The 9,037-nt window shown below is 35.9% G+C and overlaps 1 long non-coding RNA gene across 1 annotated transcript; it reads left to right on the plus strand.

Annotated features, from left to right (window-relative positions):
- Positions 1-2,154: 2,154 nt before the first annotated feature.
- LOC116182360 lies at positions 2,155-8,734 on the plus strand. Its single transcript, XR_004147494.1, has 3 exons — positions 2,155-2,247; positions 7,500-8,115; positions 8,282-8,734. It is a non-coding gene; the product is annotated as an uncharacterized LOC116182360 (long non-coding RNA).
- Positions 8,735-9,037: the final 303 nt, after the last annotated feature.

Here is a 9,037-nt window from a genome sequence, read left to right on the forward strand (position 1 = left end):
GAACAAACATTTGTCCTCAATACAAAATCTCTTGCCGTAGCCGTCTACATCAGAATATTTAAGTATATCTATTGATTGTCCGCTTTGAAACTGCGGAACTTCCGATTGATTTTGGACTTTCGATTCCGATTTCGGTTCCGACAAATTTTAATCGAATGTTATATCGGAAGATCGGCGATGCGGCCTACAGTGACGTTAAAAGTGAATAACGGTAGGGGGGGGGGGGCCAAAATCAGCGACCATGGAGTCCGAAAGGTCCCTCCCATCATGGGAGTCCCATGCAAAATTGTGTACGAATTAATGCAAAGCAGTGGGTTTTTTAAGTGACCCTGAAACCGGTTTATTTAATTTATTTTTGAAAGAAGTTTTGAAAAAAATTTAAAAAAGTGTCGGAGGATGTCTAGTTATATGCAACTGAGCAACTCAGAGATACTTGACTCGATTGAGAAAACCATAGCCATAGATCATAAATATTTTATTTAAAAAATAATGAAGAACTAGAACATACAAACGTTACAAAAATTTTGTTCCTATTTATTGCACTATTGGGCATTGTAAAGAAAAGCAAGCATAAAAAATTAAGGCTGCTCTATCAACCCAACCCACTATACATTTACAAATATCCTTTCCGCGGTTTTGCTGCCAAATTCTTTCAATATATCCTCTACTTCTCCACTTTTTGTAATTTCTGCATGCACATGGAGTAGAAGATGTGTTGATCACCTTTGAATGATTTATCTACTCATTCTTAGAGGGAGCGCGGCCCCCCTTGCGTAAAAACTGAGGGGGCGACTCGCCCCCTCTGACCCATACTTCCAACGTGTCTGTGCGGCCACAATACGTTCAGGTACAAACCCCCAGAGTAGAGTATAAGAAATAAAGATAGAGTACGCATACGCTATAACAACGTGAACGTTTGTTTTCATCCATGATACTAGTACCTATATGGTTTTGAACTTTTGATCCAACATCTCGGACATTTTGACCGTTGAGGGGACGAAACTAATAAACGTTAGTCAGTGGCGTAGGGTTTATTTATTTTTGTGGACAACAAAGTTTATGTTTTGTTTACATGTGCAAACGTAATCACTTATCACTAAATATTTATGACCAAATAAAATACCTACTAATGTGATTATCCCCTACATATTTTATGCAGGTCGATTTCTTAAAATTTCATGTTCATTTTTAAAAACATTCTCACATTTCAAGATAAATTAGAAAAAAGGCGTTAAATAACATTCATCATAATGAGTTGTACAAGTACAAGATGCAGAGACTGTCGCGCTTTCCTCCATAAGAGGTTAGTTAGGCTTCTTATAGTATTTTTACGAAAAGGAATGTGAACATGTCATTTGAGTTTGAGTGATGACCGGCATGACAGCCATTTCCTTATCACCTATTGACTAAAAAGTGCGTACGTCATAAGCTTTGTTTTCGTAACGGTTAGACCCAAATTAATGTGCCATCGCCACTTCGTCAAGGTCAACTGCAATATTATTATACTTCGAAAAATTAAAGCGCCATCGCAATGTATTGCAGTATTTCACCCCAAAATAATTCAATTTGGTCTGGTCAATTTTTACCAGTAGCGTAGCGCTTCTTGTGTAACTAAATTTATGGAACAAATATAAAAACCCATTGTGTTTCTTTGTAAAGAATTATGTACTTTTCTTTACGTACGTATTAGTGAGTTTGGCGTAATAGCCCTTTAATGTGAGTGTCTCCCACCTGCAGGTGGTGAGTGTATTGTGCAGGCCACTTGTTGTTGGGCTATGGTATGGTAAAACCCTTGGCAGATATCCGGATATATTCCTAGGCTTTTAGAGTGCATTATGTGCATGTGCCTATGACGCGGTCCCGCGGGTAGCTCCCGTTGATTATACCGCTGAGAGATCTACTCACTCGAGTAGATCATGGTGTCGACCCAATACGAAACATAAAGGCCTCATTGTTAACACAAACAGTTCGGGAGTGAGCTCGACCTGGATGTCGTTCCCAAGTCATCCTCAACGACGCATTCAACCCCAATCGCTAACCGCAGTGTTCGGAGATCCAGGAGAGCTTAGGGACAGTTCGGGGCTAACGCCCCCCGGTGAGTTACTTAACTAATTGGCGAGGATTGCGGTTAAGCAGTCGCGATATTTGTTTACATGACCCTTGAGCGCGGAAGACGACCAGTCAGACTGAATGCTGCCATGCCAACCCCTTATGCGTAGAATTACAGACGGACGTTTCTAATGAAAGGTGAGTTTACAGTAGATTTGTCGCATCTTAATAATGAGTTCTGACCAACAATTAGCTCCTATTTAATTGGTGATTTCCCTTGTTACCATATAAACTACCCCCCAGTTACATAGTTGACATATGTTTACTCGATCCTGTCGTGGATTTTATTGTCCAGTACCCTTTCTCACCGCCGCCTTTGGCATTCATTCATAAGGCGGCATCCATTTTTCTTTAAAAGGTTTTATAATTACTGTAATATAACTTACCATGATTTAATAAATTACTCTTAGGACTTATAGTAATATAACATCACTTTATTATATATAAAACTATCACAAATTAGGTACCAATAGCACCATAGTTTTATTGAAGTAACTTGAAGAGTAGGTATATTAATAAAAATTCAAACTGTTAAGTGATGTATAAGCCACAAGCCAGTGAATAATCAATTACAAAACCTCTCCACGGCACTAAAAGTCACAATTACCGAAAGGTAAGGTCATCTTCAAAACGTTTACATCACACCAATTATAACATATGGGATTTAGTTACTTCTAGGGGTGTAATATCACCTTCACAAAACAAAGTTACCATTAGACCCACTATAACACTTAATTTGCACTATATATAACCACGTAACAGCTATACAGGGTGGTGACTTGCGTAACGCATCATAGGGATTTTAATGTAAAATTCATAACATGCGATTATTGGCTCCCCAAATTATTTTAGAGCAAAGAGGTATTAAGGTTTTCTGTAGAAAAATTTTTTTACGCCAATCAACCGTATTAGTTTTAAATTTTTTGCATACTAAAGACGGAAAATTGGAAAAATAAACCCCCATCTTTTTCAATAATCTGTGATGCCATGGAATTTTATAATACAAAAACTACGCCAATATCCGTCATGCCATGGAATGTCTGCTATAAAACAAATCAAATTCTATCAAAAAGTATTATATTTAACAGCGAATTCAACATAACATAAAGAAAGACCAAATTACTAAAAACGGTTTTCTAATATAACAATCTACAATAAATGTTCGAATAAGTCACCATTAATTGCAATATGCTGCAATAGGTACATAAAATCCATTTCGAACTGCTGCTAATTGATAACTGGATACCTATCTTTTTGTTTTAGAAAATTCCATGGCATCGCAGATTATTGAAAAAGATGGGGGTTTATTTTTCCAATTTTCCGTCTTTAGTATGCAAAAAATTAAAAACTAATACGGTTGATTGGCGTAAAAAAAATTTTTCTACAAAAAACCTTAATACATTTTTGCTCTAAAATAATTTGGGGAGCCAATAATCGTATGTTATGAATTTTACATTGAAATCCCTATGATGCGTTACGCAAGTCACCACCTTGTATATATTTTATAAAACTAGGTCACACATATTTTATATTCAAAGGTAACACCAACAGTCATATAATTTGTTCATTGGGAGGTTAACGAGAACTGAGAACAGAGTCGAATTTTTCCTCTGTGCTGGGGAGAAGTTTTGTGCCGTAATAATAAATGAAGGTAAAGAGCTAGCTAGGTTTTTGTTTTTGGTGTTTTGTGTACGGTCTTTCTGGCCTACGGACCAGTGCACACAGCAATATAGCTGTATGGATTTCGGAAAAAAAGGGGTAGTTTTCACCCGTAAAAAATGAAGAGCGGCCATCGGCATATAGATTTTGAAGTGTACGGTAAGTTGAACTTAATCCCAAATTTTCATATAAATCGATGCATTTTGAAAAAAATGACAGGATTTAAGTATGTCCTTTTAAGTTTCGTTTCCTGGACTAATTCGGAATGCATTGATCTAAATTTGAACAAAAGGACTGCAATGACAGTGACAGTCCCGCATCTAAAATTAATGAATTGGATGACACAAATGAAATAATTGTTCAAGTCTACTGACGTGGCGTAAGCGAGATGCAAGCATAATTATCACATTGTAAAGTTCGTTCTTTACAATACGATATAAGCTCCGACCACGGTGGCTCCGACCTATGTAGATACTTATGACCATATATAATTATATACTTCTCTTATATATATGCTTATTATGACAGTACAAGATGCAGGTACAGTGTACCCTGTACCATTTACTCTATGCCTATACTAAAACCGTCTCCTTTTTTGACATGATCACTAAATCGAATGTGCTTACCTACATCCTGCAATTTGCTTGTGCTTACTTCTCATAATTTCATAAACCATTTTATTTCGAACCAATTTCTCACATTCTTGAGGTTTAATAGTATTTGGCATACGAACTCTAAAAATGCGAAGAAAAGTTGGTCTTTTAAATTTAATTATTCTATATTTATCACGGCATGATTCGTTGTTACGAAATAAATCCATCGTTATATCCGTACTATAGTCATAGTATATACTGTGCTATAGTATTGCGAAAACACTAGCGTTCATTTGCATCTTTTTACACATACAACACACAAGACCTTTCGCATTGCACTACTTTTCAAAACGTATACCTACAGTTTACCTGTAAAATATATGAATTGGGTGAGGATTTCCGGCAACATTGTTACGGATGGCTAATTACACATAATTGACAATTGTGTAGTCCATGTGATACAACATTATGAGCCCTACAATACAACTATATCTACGTTACTTCCTCTGCACGTACTGAATAATCCGCTCGTCACAGAAGTAGAAATACATCTAAAATTTATTCAACTTTGAACGATTTGATACAACAAGCAATAGAAGTGGATAGACATATGGATATGAACGGATAGAGTCTATATATTCCAATAGACAATTTGATAAATTAATTCAGTTTATCGCCACCATATTAAATAGCATCACATCCACCCAGGGTCGCCGATAAGGGGAGGTACGCTGGGGCAAATGCCCTGGGGCCCGGCCATGTTGTGGGGGTCCGACCAAAGAAATTTTGAACCAGATTTTCAATTGTATTTTATAACAGAAATCCGCACATGCAATTCGCGGCAGAAGATTTAAAAAACCATACCATTGCGCAAAATTTCCTAATTACATCACAGTGGAAAATGCCGTCTACTAGCTAGAGTAAAACCTTTTGAGATCGACTATGGGTCAAGATCTCAATTTGCTAGAGAAATTAATTTTCATCAAGTGATTTCAACACTTGCTAGTCCGCAGAGTTAAATTGTAATTTGGTTATTTGAATTATAACAATTCATAAAAAATTATGAAAACTACTGTGTCTGTAAGAAAATTATTCAAATGTTATACTTTCAAATCCAAGAAGTGAAGAATGAAAATAACTAGTTTAAGAAAAAGTGATGCGACAAAAAAATTTTAATTGTAGATTTGTAGGGGCCCGGTCAAAAAATATTCACGGGTCGCGTGGAGCCTAACATCGGCCCCGCATCCACCCAGTGTATCTACGGCGCCGTAGCGATGTTAGTGTGGTCCATGATAGATACAAAGTATTCTTTGTATCATGAGTGTGATCAACTAGGGTCCGGCGTCCGGGCCCGTAAAGATAATACCATTGAGTAATTAATCCTTCACTCAACGATAAAACTACACGTACCTAACGTAATAAATGCCTCTGTTGCAATTAGCAGAGAAAATACGAAACATCTTATATTTTCCTTCATTGGGTGCCACCTGCTAGGACCACAAGAAATTTGGAACTTCTATAACTGAAAGTTGAGAACAGGATGTTGCAAGTGCAACCCACTCGAGCTCAAAGGCTGGGAAATGACATACAGGGTGCCCATTATGTATGGAATATAGTATATCTTTTTTTTTTTTTTATTTCAGAAAACAAATGAATTACGAAAAACAATTGATTTTTTTAAATAGCAATGCACACTTTCATTAGGCTTTTTTGATAAAGATTTTTTTTCTCTTTTCAATGACGTAACACTTAGCATACATATAGAAAAAATTAATTTATTTCAAGCTTTTTGGGATAGGTTATGCCACTGCCTTGCAGTTAATGGTGAACATTTTGAACGGTCATTGCGATGAAAACCATTTTACTGCTAATTTCGTTTTGTCTTCAAGGTTTAATAAGAAACGTACACGTTTATTTATTTTATTGTATGTAGGATTTCTGTTATAAAATCAGTTTTATTTTTTATTTATTAATAATAATAATATAATAATAATAATAATAATAGCCTTTATTCCCCATAGGTCTCATATCAAAATTTCACATATCAAAATATAAAAAAACGATTATAGTTATTCATAAACAATAAAGAAAAACTTCTAAATTAATGATCAAATGGCAAGATAAGAACTAGAAAAGGAAAAGAAGAAGAAGAAGTTTAGTAGTACGTATTTATGAGGAATCACACGGTGCCAATTCAAATTAGTAGTTAAACTACCATTGGTCTTCCATTGGAGCCGTGAAAAAAGATAAGAATAGCAAGGTGAAATTATGCCTATTCTAACTTAAACTAAAATTCTGAGATGTTAGGTCGGCGTCGGAACTAATTTGCAAACAATTATTTGTAATTTATCTTTATGTGACTGATGAATTGATGATGTTATTATGCGTCATTTTGAAGATGTAATAAAGAACGGAACAGTTTTTTTTTGAAGAGAGGAAGAGATGAAGCTTTGAGTTCAGCTGATAATAATTCATTTAGTAGTTTAAATTAATACATTACATTGATTTACTCTGTTGTGTTCGTTTATTCTACGTTACATGCACTACGGTTTCATAGCCTACTTCTTGCTTGCACTTATGGTTTTTGAGGAACAATCGCATGTATGGTGCATGCCATTCATCATGCCTAAATTTTTTTTTTTTTCGTAAACCATCACAGATAGCGATATTCATCAAGAGACAAAAAATGCTTGCAAGTAAACTGTCTATCAGTGTCTAAAAATTCAGAACCGTCAAAATAGTAGTTAAAAAGTTTTAGATAGACCTCTTCAGATGCGGATGGTCAGTATTTTACCACCTACATAACAACTACAATCAAAACGATATCACAAAGACCCTTTTTACATTAGACATTCACATCCCGTTCATTTTAATCGGCAAAACCATTTTCCGATAAAATAAAAATAAAGATTCTTTTTTAACCTTTGGCGGTAGATAGCGCCTTACCGAAGCACTTTTGGATAGAGGTAAGTTGGGTTAAATCGTCCTAAATTGATACCAAGAACCCCTGGTAGCGCGTTGTACAGATCTTTTAGGGACACCCTGTATATGTACAATTGTAAGCTGCCTAAGTATCTTTCTTCTGTATTAAAACCGGCAAGGCGAAACACAGAAAAGAGGAAAAATGCAATTTTTCAGGAGCAACAAGACTTGGATGGAAAAATAACGGTCGAAGAAAACTTACATCGGCCCACCGATTGACTGTCGGACAACGTTGCCAAACTTCTCAGCATGGCTTGTAATTATGGACGGCTGTGGTCCTATACACTGTGTCCAAGATAAGGATTTCAGAAGCCATAGAAGATACGTCGGTAGTCAATTAAAGAATTATTATTATTCTTTAAAGAAAGCCAGGAAATCCCATTGCTTCCGAAGATATGCCAGAAAAACCGAAATTTGCGATTTCGTCTTTATTTTTTTTTGTTATTTGAGATACAAAAAATTAAACATTTTCTCATTGCCACTTTTAGAACTCTACAAGACAGTGTTGAGAGAGCGTATTGACTATTGAGTAGCATTTTTTATTACGAATACAACGATTTTTGGCACACAAAAAAACAAAAGTTGAAAACTTCTAGATAAAATCCGGTTTTACCAATTTTGCAATTGTACCTACCAAGCAGCGACGAAGAAACGCCGAAACAACGATGACAATGCGCGACGCCGTGCGGCCCATCCCACACGAATTCCCGCCGGAAAAGTGACACTTCAACGCTGCCATTTTAGATAGTGTATATGGTTGGTTGCCTAAGTGGTAAGTAGTAAGCTTCCGATTAACATTACTTTAGTCGGTGATCGTACATATATACATATAGTAGATAGTAGCTATTATAGCCAGTTCGTATTATACAGAGCTATCTGTCACTTTATGTTTGTTGCACTACATTGATTTTAGGTGCATTCATTAATGTCACTTTTAGTTGCAACAAGCCCAGGAAAATGCTCTGGTAAATTGGCCTCCGAGCTATGTGACAAATCCACGACATTCGCCATCGGAAAATTTGTTCTTGAAAGACTAATGCCGGGTAGTTTTCAACACAAATAATTTATAAAGCCATCTACAAGTTTCTGTAATTCTTTAAGTATGGGATAATAAAAATTGATTTTCACCCCTACCTTTGATCACCGGCCCCTGGTCAATATAATACAAAGTATAAAGCTACGTACTGACTACCCTGAGCCTGTCGTTCGCATTATTGTGGATACTCACTTGACACTCATCGATCTTTGAATTAAGGCCACATCTTTGAACTTGGTACACAATGTTGAAACGCACTTCCGCGTTCGCACATGGTTCGTACACACTTTGCGGATAAATACAGGCGCGGAATGAAGAAAGAATTAAATCTGAAGAGGAGAAAAAAGAAAGAAACTACTGAATGCAACCGTGTGGTAGGTACATTGAAATCTCTGGATTTAAAAAAATCAAGTTACCTTTGATTGAGATTTTGAATATTGACGGAGTGATATCTTTTAACACAAAAGAAGTTTAACTGTAGCCATTCGGCGTAAATTAGTACATTTCATGATTAGTGCCACTTGAAAGTCACGTCCTTCTAAGTTTTATTATTACCGCGATATTGAATTTTTACTGGACATCTACTTTTTGAAAAAATGACGAATTGCGGCTAAACAACTCATTTTACAATACAAAAATTTTCGGACTTTTTTCAGTT

This window comes from Photinus pyralis, unplaced genomic scaffold (genome assembly GCF_008802855.1).
Source record: "Photinus pyralis isolate 1611_PpyrPB1 unplaced genomic scaffold, Ppyr1.3 Ppyr1.4_unclustered_Scaffold493, whole genome shotgun sequence".
In the NCBI taxonomy this organism is placed as follows: domain Eukaryota; kingdom Metazoa; phylum Arthropoda; class Insecta; order Coleoptera; family Lampyridae; genus Photinus; species Photinus pyralis.